The following is an 18,017-nucleotide window of genomic DNA, read 5'->3' as shown; positions in this document are numbered from 1 at the left end:
GCCGGCCATATAGCTCGCTATTGTTGGTACCGCGACACATCGCTTCGCCCGTCTCGGCCAGGGTACGACGGTCGCCGTGCCAATGACGACTACATTGTTCGCCATGACGACCCTGGTTTTAGAGGACCTTCAACAACGTGGTCTCCCTATCACGAGTCGCCTCCCAATCGCCAGCCCAATTCCGCCCACAGGTCACGCTCTCCATCCCCTGCTCAGACATCGTCACCGAATCGACGTACTTTTGCTGACCTTCGGGGAACAAGGTCGCCCAGCCCTTACCGGGGAAACTAAAGGCGGCGACCTCTCGGGGTAAGGTCGCAGCCCGACCACAAGACGACAAAAAGTCCCCAGTACTGCCGCTACAGAACGACTTGACGCCGACGAATATTAACAACGACGAAATGGTGAGCGCCGACCTCAATGTAATTATTGACGGAGAGCAAGTGACGGCCTTAGTCGATACGGGTGCTAATTTTTCCATAATAAGTCGCAATTAAGCTAGCTGATCATCTTAGAAAAGTAAGAACGCCATGGACAGGACCACATATAAGAACAGCGGGTGGTCAATTGCTGCTCCCTACTGAAAGATGCACAGCAAGAATCAGAATAGGAGATTCTTCTTTCGTCGCGACTTTCATTGTTCTCCCAGAGTGCTGCAAAGATTTAATTATAGGATTGGACTTTCTCAGGGAGCATGGCGCAATAATCAACATCCCGGACCGCGTGGTTTCATTTTACGAGAGTGCTCGTCTGACTGATCCTACGTCACCAGAGCATAAATCCTTTCGTCTCAAAGACCACAATATAGTCGTGCTGCCTCGATCATGTATTCTAGTTTCAGTAGCATGTGACGTACCGTTCGACGGTGAAGGAGTCGCCGACCAACTAACCTCGCTGCTTTTCACACACGGGATTTCCGTAGCAAGAGGGATAGTCAATGTCACCGACGGCCGAACGAACTTGCTGTTGACCAATTTCACCTCCGAGCGACGGCACCTTCCAAAAGGCACAACGTTGGCACATTTCGACGAGATCGCAGATGTTTGTGACTGCTTTTCAGCACTCGAAACAATACCTGCACAAGACCCACGTGACCTAGCACCTAACCTTGACGTCAGCCCTACTTTAACTCAGCAATAGCGGGACGCCTGCTTGTGCTGCTAGACGAGTTCCACGACTGTTTTGCGTCTACCTCGAAAGTTGGCCGGACGTCCTTGACCAAGCACCGAATCATCACAGAGGACACGGCTAGACCAATCCATCAAAATCCGTACCGTGTGGCTTCAGAAGAACGAGAAGCGATATAGAACAGCAGGTAACAAAAATGGTTGAAGACGACTTCATTCAACCGTCAAAAAGCCCCTGGGCATCACCTGTTGTTTCAGTGAAAAAGAAGGACGGCAGCCTGCGTTTCTGTGTGGACTATCGAAAGCTAAATCAGGTTACAAAAAAGGACGTGTACCCGCTTCCCCGCATAGATGATTCGATTGACAGGCTTCGAAACGCACGTTACTTCTCTTCCATGGACTTAAAGAGCGGATATTGGCAAATTGAAGTAGACCCCAGGGATCGTGAAAAAACCGCTTTCGTGACGCCAGACGGACTGTACGAATTTAAGGTTTTACCATTTGGCTTGTGCTCCGCGCCTGCTACTTTCCAGCATCTCATGGATACCGTTCTTTCTGGGCTTAAATAAAGAACCTGCCTAGTTATACATTGACGGCGTCATTGTGTTTTCTACAACGTTTGACGAACACCTTGAACGATTGCAAATGGTCTTGCAGGCCATACGGGCCGCAGGCCTGACGCTCAAGCCGGAGAAATGTCACTTCTGCTTTGAGGAACTGCAGTTTCTTTGCCATGTCGTCAGTTACGCAGGAGTTCGTCCAGACCCCGATAAAGTTGCCGCCATCGCACAATTTCCAACACCATCAGATAAAAAGGCAGTAAGGCGTTTTCTGGGTCTCTGTGCATATTATCGGCGGTTTATTCCAGATTTTGCGCGCTATGCGTCACCTTTAACTCGTCTCACAAGGGATGACGTTGCATTTGTTTGGGGCGACGAACAGGAAGATGCTTTCAATGACTTGCGGCAACGTCTACAGACGACCCCCGTGCTTGCCCATTTTGATGACACAGCCCCTACAGTGCTCCATACTGACGCCAGCAATGTTGGCCTCGGAGCTGTGCTTGTACAGCGCCAGGATGACGAGGAAAGAGTGATCGCTTATGCAAGCAGAACTCTGTCACGCACAGAAGCAAATTACTCGACCACTGAAAAGGAATGCCTCGCCGTGGTGTGGGCAGTTATGAAATTTCGCCCATACCTGTACGGCCGCCCATTCAAGGTTATCAGTGACCACCATTCGTTGTGTTGGTTAACAAGTCTGAAAGATCCTTCCGGGTGATTGGCACGCTGGAGCCTTAGACTACAGGAGTTCGATATAACGACGGTGTTTAAGTCGGGAAAACGACACAGGGACGCCGACTGCCTATCTCGATCACCAATAGAGTCGGCTGCTGCTTTTGATGAAGAGACAGCGTTCCTCGGAATCCTTGACACGTCAACCATCACAGATCACCAGCATGACGATCCTGAGCTACTTGGCTTGATTAATTATTTAGAAGGACGAAGCCAGAATGCACCCAAAGCCTTTAAAAGAGAACTATCGTCGTTCTGTCTGCGAAACAATGTCCTTTACCAAATGAACTTCTCGTCAGACGGGTCCACCTACCTGCTTGTCGTCCCTACCACTCTTCGTTCTGAGGTGTTGCAAGCGTGCCACAACGAGGTAACATCTGGACATTTAGGCTACACGCGCACACTAAGCAGAGTTCGAGGGAGATATTACTGGCCTAGACTCACCGCTACCGTGAAGCATCATGTTCGGACCTGCCTCGATTGCCAGCGGCGCAAGTCACCTCCAACGAAACGAACCTGTTTGCTACACCCTGTCGAGATCCCGACAACGCCATTTGACCAGATCGGAATGGACCTTTTGGGCCCACTTCCCACCTCTAGTGTTGGTAACCGCTGGGTTATAGTGGCGACCGACTACCTTACTCGCTACGCCGAGACAAAAGCCATCCAGAGAGGCACAGCAGAGGAGGTAGCCCGGTTCTTCATAGAGAACATTGTGCTGAGACACGGTGCACCATCGATCGTTATAACAGATCGCGGAACCGCATTCACGGCCGCGCTTTTAGATCATGTGTTGGTGCTCAGCGGTACTATTCATCGCAAGTCGACAGCTTACCATCCACAAACCAACGGGTTGACCGAGCGACTTAACAAAACTCTGGAAGACATGCTTTCAATGTATGTGGACTTCGAACACAAAAACTGGGACGAGATTCTCTCTTACATAACGTTCGCATACAATACTGCGAAACAAGAAACCACACGGATGACCCCATTCAGCCTTGTTCACGGACGAGAAGTAAGAACGATGTTAGACGCGATGCTGCCACACGAATGCGATGACAACGAAACGAGTGCTGACGCGTTTACTCAACGCGCAGAGGAAGCCAGGCAGCTCGCACGTCTGCGAATATACCAACAGCAAGAGTACGACGCAGGCCGCTATAGCCAACGTCATACACCTGTAACGTACAAAACCGGGAACAGGGTATAGGTGTGGACGCCTGTAAGAAGACGAGGACTATCCGAAAAATTGCTCAGAAGGTACTTCGGACCTTATCGAGTGCTGCGACGACTAAATGACGTTACCTATGAAGTCGTCCCGGATAGCCCAAACTGTTCAAGGCGTCGGCAGCACCGACCTGAGCTTGTGCACGTAGTGCGCATTAAGCCATACGTCAGCGAGTGACTGCGAGGCACCGTCGCTTCTACAAAGTGACTTCTTGCGCAAATTACTGTCTCAGCTATTGCCTCGGGGCGATGCTCTTTTAAGGGGAGGCAAATGCCGCGCCCGAAACAAAGAACGAAGACGATGTGCGCGCCAACAGCCTCGTGAAAAGGGGGACTGAAAAGACGACGTGCTTTTGTTTTGCTCGCCTGCTCTTGGCTCCTGCATAAAAACACACGCCGTCGGTTCTCGGACTCACTGTCTCGGTGCACTGCTTACGTTGAACCGCGACAATATAATAGTATGATGGGCGGTGCGACTTAGGGTGGGGGGAGGCACAAAGTCAGCCCATACATTTACACAATACGGCCTGGGGGGGGGGGGGGGTTGAGATGAACTCCCCACTCCTCCCGAAGGGAAATCCTGCGCATGGGTATGGGCAAGAGCACGGCTAAACTGCATGGAGTCGGCTCGCGGCGCATCATTCACCGGCCAGCAGCATCGGGCCACCACGCCTACCTTGAACCCAGGCACCTTCGGCGGTACACCCTCGCTCCCAGAGACGCCATAATTTATTTTCAACTGCCAAGGCGTGCCTCGCTAGCATGGCAAGCAGTGGCTCTGGGACTTTAAAATGTAAAAAAAAAAGCGCCTGTTCACGCTGCGCTTGCTTATAAGAAGTCATCTGGGTACCGCTGCGCCGTCTTCGGATGCAAAAAGAATCGGAGCAAGAGTAAGATAATACTAAGCCCTGCACTGTCTGTGAAAATCCCAACACTATGCGGCAATCATGCCGGTGTGGTTTATCCCGATTGCACAAATTCCGCAACGAAAGACGCCAAGATCCGCCGCCAGTGGATAGAATTGCAATCGGCAGGAAAAACTATCAGTCCAGTAAAGGTGTACGAATAAATATAATTATTGCGTTAACTCAAGCGCGACGCCAGCTGTTCCGCTTTAAAGCAGCGTTTTGCGTGCAGTACGCCTGTATATAGTATGCGGCACCAAATCATTGCCGTACTTTTTTCGCAGACTGCATGCCATTAATAGGATATATTACGAATCACGCGTGGATGTAAGCCCCGCTCACATATACAATTGTAACCGCGTACTATAGCGATGCAAAGACACGTGAATGGCGCGAAAGGCATAGCTTTCGACCCAGTCGAACTGCGGCCTGTTTTGACTCACTAGGCGAATCTGTGCTTTTGGTCGGCGTCACCGTAGCATTTTAAAATCTTGTTCTGGTTAACACTTTCGCAACGCGTGTGTGTTCCGAGTGCTCGGCATGAGTGGCAAATGATAAACACATGCAGTGAATGATGACAAGTTGGAGCGAGATACTAGCGCCATGTGGACGCCGACTTACAGCATGAATTCTGCCTTGCCACAGCCAAGGCATGGTGCAGTGCGACTGAGTCGAAAGCAACGCTTTCCGCTGTTCACGTTTATTTCAATCGCAATAGTACGTACCTGATGAAGTTGCTTTCGCAGTCTGCAATGCACGTGCTGTATAGACATTCCGGACTGTCGAGGAAGGTTTCCTCGACGTTTCACACAAAGTCAGCGCGAAATTCCAGGAGTAGAAGAGCGCGAAACATCCTTACAGCTGGGCTCGGGTTGTGCAGTTTCGCATTTGATTTGCGGAGCGTCTGCTCGCGTGGCATTGCATAGGTGTCGCTTGGCCACGCTTGCAACAGACGGCGCGACGCGCTATTCAATACGGCTTTATTCAATACTGCAACACGCAATGAACTCGGGGTGTTCTGGTGTATACACTGGCGTCTCTGGCTAGCCGAAACTGTTGAGAAGGTGTGGGTTCGAGCTAGTTGGTACTCTGTGATAACTTACGTATTGTGCTTTTTTCTAGATAACAGAACAAACACGTGCGGGTGCAAGCCCCAAATTTGCGCCCGTCCGTGTTTCGTATGTTATATAGAAAATTGCACAAAAACAGCAAGTTGTCATAAAACTCTTGAGCTTGGCATTACACTTCTAAAGCATCTGAGCTAGCATTCGCGACCGAGCTAGTGCAGACGAGGTCGGCAAAACAGATCGGTCTTTACGCTACCCGAGCTCATCATGCGATCTCTCGACCACACATTGCCCGACGACAGGCCATCAGCCTGTTTTTCTTCAGGTTGTCCTCTCCAGACAAATTAGAAACGTGTCCTCTTGATAGTGTGCTTATGTTTGGGACTTAGTTTTTTCCAGATAAAACACAGGCAGGAAGCTGACGTTTTTTAGAAGCGCTCGCCAAATGATATCGAAGAGTGCGCGGGTGTCGGCTCGCTAACCTGCGTACTTTCGTGCGTGTTGATATGAGAATTTCGTAACTGAGTTCTCTACTAATTGATGATTCTTATTGTGATGTGGATCTGTTGTCTGGGGAGATGTTTCAACGCTGCGAATGTGTGTTCACTGTTCAGTTCCAGCGTTCCCTAGTGATTTTTGAATCTCGCGGTACTTTGTCAGCGTTTGTTAAAAGCTGAAACAAGGTGCAAAGGCAGCCAAAATATTTTGAACATTTACAAGTTCTTGACATTTGAGTAATATACTTTAGTACATTGCATAATAAACTTATTAGGCTAATATTTGTTTACGTACCGACGCTTTACAGCGCCGCTGCATGCTTTGTCACCTTTTGTTGCCGTGTACTGACTGCGCTGCGCACATACTGCGCATTTGTGGTAGCGCGTGTGGTTGCGTGTGGCGCGTTGTCTGACAACGGCACCTCCACCGTGGTAATATGCGGACTTTCAAGCTTCAGAGCCTCGGAGAAGCTCCACAGAGGTAAAACATTCGTGGCATGCGTGAACGTGCAGTTGCTGAATCGAATTCTGACTTGTCAACTCTCGGAACTTCTGGGTTTCGTATGGGGCTATTGTTCTCCCCTTTGGCGCCATTATCAAAACGGCCGTTAGGGTTCCGATGTGTTTTCGTGTAGGCAGCGTCTCGTGCGCCGCGCGGCGCTCCAGCCATCCCCACACAGAACTGGCTGCTGCGCCGCACGGAAGTGACGTCACTTTAAAAAAATTAACGTAAAGCTATTTAAATGTGCAAATAATTACTTTATAACGCAATAAACTTACAAAATTGTCATTAAACAAGTGTGTAACGTGTTTTTTATAGTGCATAAATTAATTATTAACGCATTGAATAAAAATATTTGTTTTTGTATACTGTTTTTGTAATATTAGTATATATTGCTCAATTTAACAACCTAATAAATTATTTGTTGGTTTATAAGTATTATTAAAAGGAAAATAAGTTGATTGTTCTGTGCTCGAGGGTGCAGCGGGTTTGCCCCTGGTTTCGGTTTGGAGCGTATTTTGATCCTACGACTACCCTAATACAGTACATGTGTACAGTATTGTACACATACAGTACACATACGTACAGTATCGCACACAATATTGTACAGTACATGTGTACGTTCTACATCGCAATGTGCCATGTCAACAGCATTCGCCGAACAGGGTGTGATAAATCTGCATTGCAACGTCAACAGAGTGTTTCTTTGATAGACCGAGAGGAAATCGGTGGTCTGGCGTCAAATTAATGTGCATCCTTGCCTGTCGACAGAGTGTTTCTTTTGTAGACAGAGAGGAAATCGGTGGTCTGGTGTCAAATTAATGGGCGTGCTTGCCTTTCGTTCGCGAAATCTATGCGTCCAGTGACGCTGTTCTGGTACCACGTCTACTGCGGCGCGTTTTTCTGTCATCAGAGCCTCAATAAATAGCGTGAACAGCATTGCTTACCCAGTGGCGGAGGAAACGATGCAGTCAGTTGCATCGTTTTCGCTTACGGGCCTGGAGTTTTGTGTGTCCTTGTACGTCTCGGCAAGAAAGTGCATCGATTGTTGAACAAGCGTATAAATGTCCTATTCTGCGAGGATAATCAAACATTCGAAATCAAAGGAGGCGGCATTCAGGAAGATCAGTCCAATATGTGCTTAGGAGAAACTTGTTAACTTGTGTCGCAGACAGTACATTGTTGTTATTGATTTCAGCAGTGCTCTGAGGGACGAGGATCTTTCAGTGCGCTGCTAAAATCAAGAATGCGATCCAACTTGCGTATGCAATTTTCAGTTTTCATGCAGCACATTATTGATCGCCTTATATGAAAAAGTTAACAAAAAGTCATTTTTGTACGTGCTATGCATGCCACGTTAAGCTTCTGTGCTAACTATACCCTTGCACTGGATATTAAAATGTTTACATGCTTACACTCTGAGGAAGAGATGGTCCGCTTATTTCTTTTAAACAAATCTGGAATGTTGGCCATGTTGTCGCTTGTGCCTCTAGACCAGGTAGTCGTGTCTGGACCACCAAGCAAACCAGCTTGACCTTCCTCATGCCCAGGGTTACACATCTTAATTCATGCGGCTACGATGTGCTGCTGCACTTCCACTAAGTATGAGTTGAATATGTTCGCAAATAGACTGCCATATAAAGCACTTGCAGGTGCTCTTCGGTTTTCTTTTTTAGCGTGTTATAGTGCAGCGATTGGTTCGCAGGTAGGACTTGCAAACCTTGTACAGCTGTGGACAGGGCTGACTATTGTAGCTTCGTATGCATGTAGAAACCTTTTCCAAGTAGAAAGGTTATTATCATCAACATAAGAGAAAGGTATACAAGCTGTTTTCATCCAACCTTTCTTCACAAATGAGATAAAGATGACTAACCCATTACTACTTGAATTACCAGCCATACTGTACAGGTTGCCATCAATTTAATTAATGCAACACCCAACATTAAAACCACACTAATTCATTAATTTCACCTGTCACGACAATGTTAGTACAGTCAGCATTAGGCCAGCAATCGTGGCACTGCACGAGAGCCTCTTTTAATGTTGCCTATAGCAGCTAGATTACAAAAGCACTACAATTTTGTCGAAAAACTCACATGATCTACGAAGTCTTCACGTCTCGCTATTGAGGTGCCCAGGGCATGGTTGGAAGTGCTGCGATCATATGTCTGACTAAGGAGCTGAAGTGCTTGCTTCATGTGTGATGCCTGTATTGCGTTGATTTGCTTGCATCGGATCCATGCATTCATTGTGCACGATGACCTAAACTGATACGACACATGCATTTTAATCTCTCATAACATAGACAGATTAAGAGATGCCCTTCTTGGCTACTTAGTTCATAACTGAAGCTCAACAGTGGCAGGACAAAAACATGTGGGTCTAAAGGACCGGGCAAAATCCTCCTGACCTTATATGATGGTCTACTGACAAATTTTGTCGCCTCCTCACCTACGCCAAATTTAGTGTTAGTTATAAACGTTCGGCGATTTTAAACTTCCAGGCTTCAGTTTTGTCACTTTATCTATCTTGGCTAGTGATAAGGTAGCCCATGCCCTACTATAAAAGCTTGTTAAGACTTTCGCCTAACTCAGTTTATCACGAAGCCTATACAAATTGTAGGTTCTGATTTTGATGAGATAAACCTTGAAACTTCTTTTTCTGAGAGCCTTTTAGCTCTATGTTCTCCCCATTTTTTTAAACAAAATTAGACGCCGTTCAAAACTACCCGAACTCATGATATGACACATACCTGTTACAAAAGTACGGTGTAGTAAATGTGCATTTTTGCCTCAAAGAGCCAATAAAAAGAAGAAACAAAAATGTCTGTGTAGGTCTACACTGTACCCTGTTAATCCTTGGGAATTCAACAGCAAGTGATATGGATTACAGAAAAATGCTCAAAGCCTCAAGCCGTCAGTTGAGGTGCTGTGCACTATCATCATCAGCCTGACTACGTCCACTGCAGGACAAAGGCCTCTCCCATGTTTCGCCAGTTAACTCGATCCTGTGCTTGCTGCTGCCACTTTACACCCACAAACTTCTTGATCTCATCTGCCCACCTAACCTTCTGTCTCCCCCTAACTCTCATGCCTTCTCTGGGAATCCAGTTAGTTACCCTTAACAACCAGCAATTGTCCTGTCTATGCACTACATGCCCAGCCCATGTCCATTTCCTCTTCTTGATTACAACTATGATATGCTTAACCCCGTTTTGTTCCCTGATCCACTCTGCTCTCTTTTTGTCTCTTAAAGTTACACCTACCATTTTTCTTTCCATTGCTCGCTGCATCATCCTCTATTCAAGCTGAACCCTCTTTGTAAGTCTCCAGGTTTCCGCTCCGTAGCTAAGTACCAGCAAGTTACAGCTGTTATATATCTTCTTCTTGAGGGATAGTGGCAATCTACCTGTCATAACATGAGAGTGCTTGCCAAATGTGCTCCACCCCATTCTTATTCTTCTAGTTACTTCAATCTCTTGGTTCGGCTCCGTGGTTATTACCTGCACTAAGTAGACATAGTCTTTTACTAAAAACTCGTGCTCAGCTTGACGACTTAACTCATCGCCGCAGAACTGCTCGCCTTTCGCTTCTCCACAAGCTCTATCATCACCCATACCTTCACCGCATTTTCGAAGCACCAACAGTCATCTTTCCACGCACAGACCATATCTTCAAGATAAAATGTATAACTTGTCACTCAGCTCATTACGCTAATTCCTTCATTCCCCGAACAATAGTTGCATGGAATAGCTTGCCATCCCACATTGCCACTCAAGCAGATTTCCCAACATTTAACGAACTTTTACTCAACATTTCCGATTAGATATCCACCGCGCGTACTCTCATTAAGCTTCTTCATATGTACATCAGTGTTTATTTTTCTTGTTATCATGTGTTAATGTTTTTCACGACCATTGTACACGCTTGATTTGTATTATTTATGTGTTAATTACGAACTTTTGTATCTTAAGATCATGCCATCATTTTAGTTTTTTTTCTTTGTATACTGTATTTGTTAGTGCCCTTAATTTATGTTTCCAGTATTCAATATTTCATCTCTACTTAATTTTTCTTTTTTTCATAGTATCTGATTTTGGTTGTTGTTGTTGCTTTTTGTATTTAGCTCGCTTTCATTATTTTGTTTAATCTTGTTTTTAGACTGTATAAGCGTATAAAAATTTGTTTCATGTGTTTGTTCCCCTATGTAATACCCCTTCGGGGGCCTTTAGAGGTATTATGAAATAAAAATAAATAAACAACTTGAAGTGCACTATTAACTATCTTGAAGCACTGCTCTCTTCCGAGGTTGTTGTACATTACTTTCGTTTTCTGCAGATCAATTCTAAGACCCACCTTTCTGCTCTCCTTGTCTAATTCTTTAATCATGAGTTGGAATTAGTCCCCTGAGTTACTCAGCAATGAAATGTCATTGGCGAAGCGCAGGTTACTAAGGTATTCTCTATTAACTCTTATCCCTAACTGTTCCCATTCTAGGCCTCTGAAAACCTCCTGTAAGCACGTGGTAAATAGCATTGGGGAGATTTTATCCCCCTGCCTTACACCCTTCTTGATTGGTATTCTGTTGCTTTCTTTATGAAGCATTAGGACAGCAGTTGATCCCCTGTAGATGTACTCCAGGATCTTTGTATATGCTTCATCGACGCTCTGATTCCGCAGTGTCTGCATGACTGATGATATTTCTACTGAATAAAACTCCTTCTCGTAATCTATGAAGGGTATGAATAGTGGTTGGTTATATTCTGAGCATTTCTCTATTATTTGATTGATAGTATGAATGTGGTCGATTGTTGAGTATCCTGTTCGAAATCCTGCTTGTTCCTTTGGTTGATCGAATTCTAATGTTTTAATAACTCTGTTAGCAAGTACCTTTGTAAATAACTTGTATACTACGGACAGCAACCTGGTCGGCCTGTAATTCTTTTAGTCCTTGTCATCTCCTTTCTTATGTATTAAGATGATGTTAGCATTCTTCCAAGACTCTGGTACCCTTCCCGTCAGGAGACACCTCGTAAATAGGATGGCTAGTTTTTCTAACACAATTTGTTCTCCATCTTTCAGCAGATCTGATGTTACCTAATCCTCACCAGCAGCTTTGCCTCTTTGCATGCTCTCCAAAGCTTTTCTGACTCCTTCTATCATTACTAGTGGGGTGTCATCTGGGTTACTGCAAGTTCTTATAGTATTAAGGTCGAGGTTGTCCTGGCTACTGTACAGATCTCTGTAAAACTCCTCCGTTATTTTAACTATCCTATCCATATTGGTAGTTATTTTGCCTTTTTTGTCCCTTAGTGCATATATCCAATTTCTCCCTATTCCAAGTTTCCTCTTCGCTGTTTTGACGCTTCCTCCATTTTTCAGAACATGTTCAATTCCCTCCATGTTATACCTTCTTACATCGAATACCTTACGCCTATTAATCAACTTCGAAAGTTCTGCCAGTTCTATTTTGTCTGTTGTACTTGAGACTTTCATGCTTTGACGCTCTTTAATGAGGTTATTCGTCTCCTGGGACAGCTTGGCAGTGTCCTGTCTAAGTACCGTACCTCCAACTTCCACTGCACACTCCATAATGATACTCTTCAGATTATTATTCATTGCGTCAACGCTAAGGCTGGTTTCCTCGATAAGAGCCGAGCACCTGTTCTGAAGGGAAACTCTCAATTCCTCTACTTTCCCTCACAGTGCTAGCTAATTGATTGGCTTCTTGCGTATCAGTTTCTGTCGTTTCTTCTTCAAGTCTAGGTGAAATCGAGACCGTACCATTCTATGGTAACTGCATCACACCCTGCCAACCACTTCCACATCCTGCACGATGCCTGGGTGTGCACTCATTATAAAGTCTATTCCGTTTTTACTTTCCCCATTAGGGCTCCTCCATGTCCACTTACGGTTTCCTCGTTTTTGGTAGAAGGTATTCAAAATACGTAAATTATTGCGTTCTGCAAATTCTACTAGTAGCTCTCCTTCGGCATTTCTAGTACCGATGCCATAATCTCCTACTGCCTGGTCTCCAGCCTATCTTTGCATTAAAGTCTGCCATCAGTATAGTATAGTGTGTTTTTACCTTACTCATTGCTGATTCCACGTCCGTCTTCATAGAAGCTTTCAACTGATGCGTCATCGTGGCTGGATGTAGGCGCGTAAGGTTGTATCCTTCATCTTGTATCTCTTATTGAGTTTAATTACCATACCTACCACCCTTTCATTAATGCTATAGTATTCCTATATGTTGCCAGCTATGTTTCTGTGAATTAGGAACCCCACTCCCAGTTCTCTTCTGTCAACCAAGCCTCGATAGCAAAGGAGGTGCCCATTCTGTAGCACCGTATAGGCCTCATCTGTCCTCCTAACCTCACCGAGTTTTATTATATCCCATTTAACACCCTCTAGCTCCTCGAGTAGTACAGCTAGGCTTCCCTCACTAGATAAGGTTCTAGTGTTAAACGTTGCCAAGTTCAGGTTCCAATGGTGGCCTGTCTGGATCCAGAGATTCTTAGCACCCTCTGCTGCATTGCAGATCTGACCGCCGCCGGGGTCAGTTGCTTCGCAGCTGCTGGGGACTAAGGGCCGTGAGTTATTTGACGTATGCATGTGGGAGGTAGTGGCCAGATACTGCACCCGGGTGGCCAATCCATCTCTGGTGAGAACCCCCCCCCCTTAGCTCGGGTCCGTGGTGTCACTACACACTAAACGCCTGCTTATGCAGACACCCCTGCGTGTCCACTGTGCTATGTAATAAACCCTGGAGATTTTGGAATGTAATATAAGCCGCATTTATATCTTGATCCATCTGAACATTGACTAGCTGAATGGCGTCTATTCTGCCTATCTTATTATAAAAGCGTTCTCATCTGTTTTCACTCTTGAAATGGTTACTCCTTTTCGAATCTTTAGTTCATTTCATGATTTCTCTATTCAATGCAATAAATTTGTAGTCGTCAGTAAAGATGGTATTTTTCGTCATGGTCGTCAGTAAAGATGGTAAAAGTAACACTGTAAACTTTTTGACGATGTAATGCAAGTGGCAACACGCGTTCGCAACAGCAGCCTTCAGCCCCAGCCCACTGATCTGGGATGTAGGCAGTAAGCTTGGCATGTCTATGAACGAAATGGGGTTGTCATTGGCGTTTTATTGCCAACAGAGGCAATACAAGCAATGTGGTAAGAGAGTGACAACATCTCAATGAGCCATCCAGCCATTACAGATTTACGATCATAACATGCTACTTTCTTCAGAGGGTTCTGCAAATGAAATAGGTGTGTTTTTTATATTTATATAACAATAAATTAAATAATATGCATTTAATAAGCCAGATAGAGCACTGGTGCCATTCACGCAATATACTAATAAAAGCCGACCTTTTACAATTGTTTAACTTCAAGTGCAATGCGTTTCTTAGTGAACTTCTGTGACTTTGAATCAATCAATCATACAATCAAACGATCTCTCTCTCTCTCTCTCAATATATATATATATATATATATATATATATATATATATATATATATATATATATATATATATATATATATATATATACCTATCTATCTAGCCGCCTACGACCTTGTGCACTCCTTAGCATATCATTAAAAGAATGTACACAACAAAATTGGTATACATACCGTTATACATTGATTGGTACACTCGCAGCCGTTTCATTACATAGATATATGCCAAATATGATATGACGAGATATTTTGTGCAAATAACATAAATTAATGGTGTGGTAATGGAAAAACCATGACATGCATGTCACGAATGGGCTCACATGCATGTCACGTTCATGGTGTGCTTGCGGTTATTTTGCTATAGCTTGGTTTATACCAAAATTAATATGACGTGACCATAGGTCAGCAAAACTTATGCAGCTCATTCAGATTGAGGCTCACAGCTTGATCTGAGTTTGATTGAGTCGACTCGTGGGTGAGTTCGTCAACCTGTGGACGTGACTGCATGATGAACATAAAGAGGAAATGGTAACATGTAAATTATGACATACAATCATGCACCACGTGATTTACATGCCGGGCTCTTGGTGTGCTTGCGGCAATTTCGCTAACTTAATATACAGTGAAATTTGCATTGCATACCACTGTATGATGACCATAAATGACATTTCCTAACATACAAATCATAATATCCACGTCTTAATTGTACAGCATGGTTTCCTCCTTCCTGGCTGCTTCGCATTATGCATCGATTCCTGTATACTGTGCATGGGATCTGCCTTTTCTTTTTCTTTTCAAGAAAAGCATCCTGCTCCTTGGGAGCCAAAGAATGTCATAAAACTAAAATATAGTCTAGCCTTATGACGCTGTTTATATTACAGTAACATGATGCACTGCGAGTGTCAAGGAAAGCTACTGTGCATGCTCCTCACAGCAGCCAACCCATGAGTGGGGCCATGTGTATATGTCAGGTTGTTAGAATGGCGTGTATGAATTGCTGTGTGAATATATATATATATATATATATATATATATATATATATATATATATATACGTAACGTAAGAAGGTAGCGATAGTTAGGAGTTAGTAGTAGAGGTCGAGAAGGAAGAAGTGAAAATGGAATAAACACGGAGTATGAGCCAGGCCACGTCTCCGATTCATCATAGCGTCACACAAGTCGACAGGATGCTATGATGAACCCGTACTCCGTGTTTATTCCATTTTCACTTCTTCCTTCTCGACCTCTACTACTAACTCCTAACTATCGCTACCTTCTTACGTTACAGGATTCCCCCCCCCCCCCCCCGAAAGAAGTCGCGTCAGATGAACACGAATGAAAACTGAACATGCACGGCTTAGAACTGAACACTGTCAAAAAGAGAAGATCGTTCCAAGTCCGAGGAAGTTTCCGTTAACACACTATAGCTTCACAGGAGAGGACAGCAATCCTGGGTATCAAGTACAGCTCTGGAGGGCGAGGCTGGCTGTTGCGCTCTGGACAACATAAGCATGCTTTGAGCGTGAAATCAGATGGAAACACAGCCGGCATTCTTGCGATGAATGAACGTGGTGTGATGGCTTTGAAGCATTGGCTGGATGATTTGCGCAGGTGTCGTGCTATTTGTCTTGATTGGAACCCATGCATCGCCACCCGTTTGCGTGCTTGTTGACCGAGGCTAGTGCGGTGATTTCTGCGTCCTTGCGGAATACAGGGTAGGGTTCGGCGCCTTTCTCGACGTTGTATGTCGTGTTGCCTGAGTCTTGATCTCGACTGAAGAAAGCTTACTCGACGTTCCTTGGGAAAATATCTTGGATTCGATGCTTTCTTTGTTTCGAGTGAGAAATCTTGAATATGTCGTTGGCTTGGTTGACACGTTTGTAAACGGCTTTCCATAAACTGCGTGTGTTCTTCCGAAGATGATTCCATTCGTCGTCGTCCTTGTTGGTATAGCCCTTGGAATCTCTGTTGTTCTTGGACTTGCTGGAATTGATGATGTTGCTGCGAAAAGACTTGAGGTGGCAGCCCTTTTTTACCATGACACTGACTTTCTGGGCAATTGAATGTGGTGTCGAGTGGGCAGGTAGTAGTCTCTAGGCTGTTGTGCTGCATTTCGGGTAATGAAGGTAATGCTTCAGAGTTGATAGATACATCATCAGGGGCTTCTTCACTGTTCGCTGCGAGTGGTTCTTGCGTCTGAATCTGGATGGTAGGTTCAGGGCTTGGCTGAGTATTCTCCGAGCTCCACAGCTCTATCCCGACCATTGTGAGCGTGCTAGATGTGAGGTGGGCGTTGTGAGCGACGAAAGAGCCAAGTGGCGGAAAACCAGGAGGTAGCCCAATTGTGCTGGATGGAAAATAAGCTGATCCAATGTGTGAAGACTGATTTTCACTCTTTGAGTCGTCATGGCGTTGTTCGGCATTTTCCTCATGTGTCAGCTGGTCTACCATGAACAAGGCGTCCTTATGACACGAATAGTGACCGTTAGGAGCCTTTGAAGAGCTGCGTCGTAGAAAACCAGGTGGTGGACCATGTATGCCAGACGAAGCATGAAAGGCATCAGTAGGGTGAGCGACGTCTCGTGTCGTATGTTGAAGCGATGACTTCGGAAATGCTGACTTTCGCGCAGAAGGGATGCGCGCTTGACGGTTAGGTTTTTCCGAATATACGCATGGCCTTCTGTAAGTAAACGCATGTGCCACTTCGTCTTGAGGCACTTGTCGATTCGCGCTGGACTTTCAAATGCATGAGGACTGCTTAGGAAATTGACGATAGTGTGCAGTTGTCTCTAGATGGTTGCCAATGAGTAAGTCTTGGTCATAATCATTAAAACGGGTAATCATCTCCTCTTTGATTTTTTGCCATGACTCGTCGTTCTCGAAAATGTGAATCAGGTAAAATTTGAATGCCTCACCAGTGACGTAGTCGCTGAAGTTCGTAACCATCTCCCGTTCCGACCAGGATGCAGCGGCGGCGTGGACCTCGAATAGGTTGAACCAGTCCTGTACGGGTCCGTCGTCCGCTGATCCGGTGTACTTGGGGATGTCGAGGTCAGCCGATGGTTCTGTCATGGTGCTGGTCGTTGTCCTTCTAGGCGATGATTCGGTAGTCAATGTATGGGCAGGGTGTCTTCTGTAGAACTGCGTCGATGCTGAGCGACTGATGAAGGGGCAGGCAGGTCTCCATCCTGTCGACTTGTGTGACGCTATGATGAATCGGAGACGTGGCCTGGCTCATACTCCGTGTTTATTCCATTTTCACTTCTTCCTTCTCGACCTCTACTACTAACTCCTAACTATCGCTACCTTCTTACGTTACATATATATATGCACCTGCAGCAATGTTTTTCAGTGTTCTGCTGTAACAATGCTTCAGAAACAGGCGGGAACTCTGGATTAGTGTCCACCGTGTAAATTTACAGGTGATTTTGCGGGTACATTTATAAAGTACATGTAGCTATAGTTCGTAGTATGCTCCATGTAAATTAACTGATACTTTTAATGTGCTGAACCAAATGGCAGCCGGTAATGTGATCTAGAGTCTGCAGCCTACATTTCCTTGGCGGAAAATCTTCGACTGCAGATCCAGCAATTTTCTCTCGTACACTGGGGCCACTTTAGATGCCAAGCGTGTTATGGTCGAGTTCAATGCTGTGTGCGGCGTGACCACCCTTGCTGCGCATGCGCGTCCCCTCCCCGTCTCTCTTTTCTCCTACACTCCCCCTTCTCTCGACTCGCACCATCGACGCAAGCAGCATCTGATAGCGAGTTCCTTGATAAAAAAAAAAAAAATGACTGCTAGCACTGCCCAACCGTTCACTGGCCACCCCGTATTAGGCACTGGATATTGACCTCCAAGGTAGTGCTGGTGATAGATTTCTCTTGTGCGTTGTTGAACAATGAAAATGAGCAGAGTGCGCGT

The 18,017-nt window shown here is 45.3% G+C and overlaps 1 long non-coding RNA gene across 1 annotated transcript in view; it reads left to right on the top strand.

Moving 5' to 3' along the window:
• The first annotated feature begins 6,466 nt into the window (after positions 1-6,466).
• The window catches only part of LOC119165651 (uncharacterized), a 29,507-nt gene continuing 17,956 nt past the window's right edge, over positions 6,467-18,017 (top strand). Inside the window, exon 1 of the long non-coding RNA XR_005108945.2 lies at positions 6,467-6,602. This is a non-coding gene — a long non-coding RNA (uncharacterized LOC119165651). The remainder of the gene's footprint in view (positions 6,603-18,017) is intronic.

This window comes from Rhipicephalus microplus, chromosome 8 (genome assembly GCF_043290135.1).
Source record: "Rhipicephalus microplus isolate Deutch F79 chromosome 8, USDA_Rmic, whole genome shotgun sequence".
Lineage (NCBI taxonomy): Eukaryota > Metazoa > Arthropoda > Arachnida > Ixodida > Ixodidae > Rhipicephalus > Rhipicephalus microplus.
Note: the sequence above shows the minus strand (reverse complement) of the source record. Positions and strands in the feature narration are given on the sequence as shown.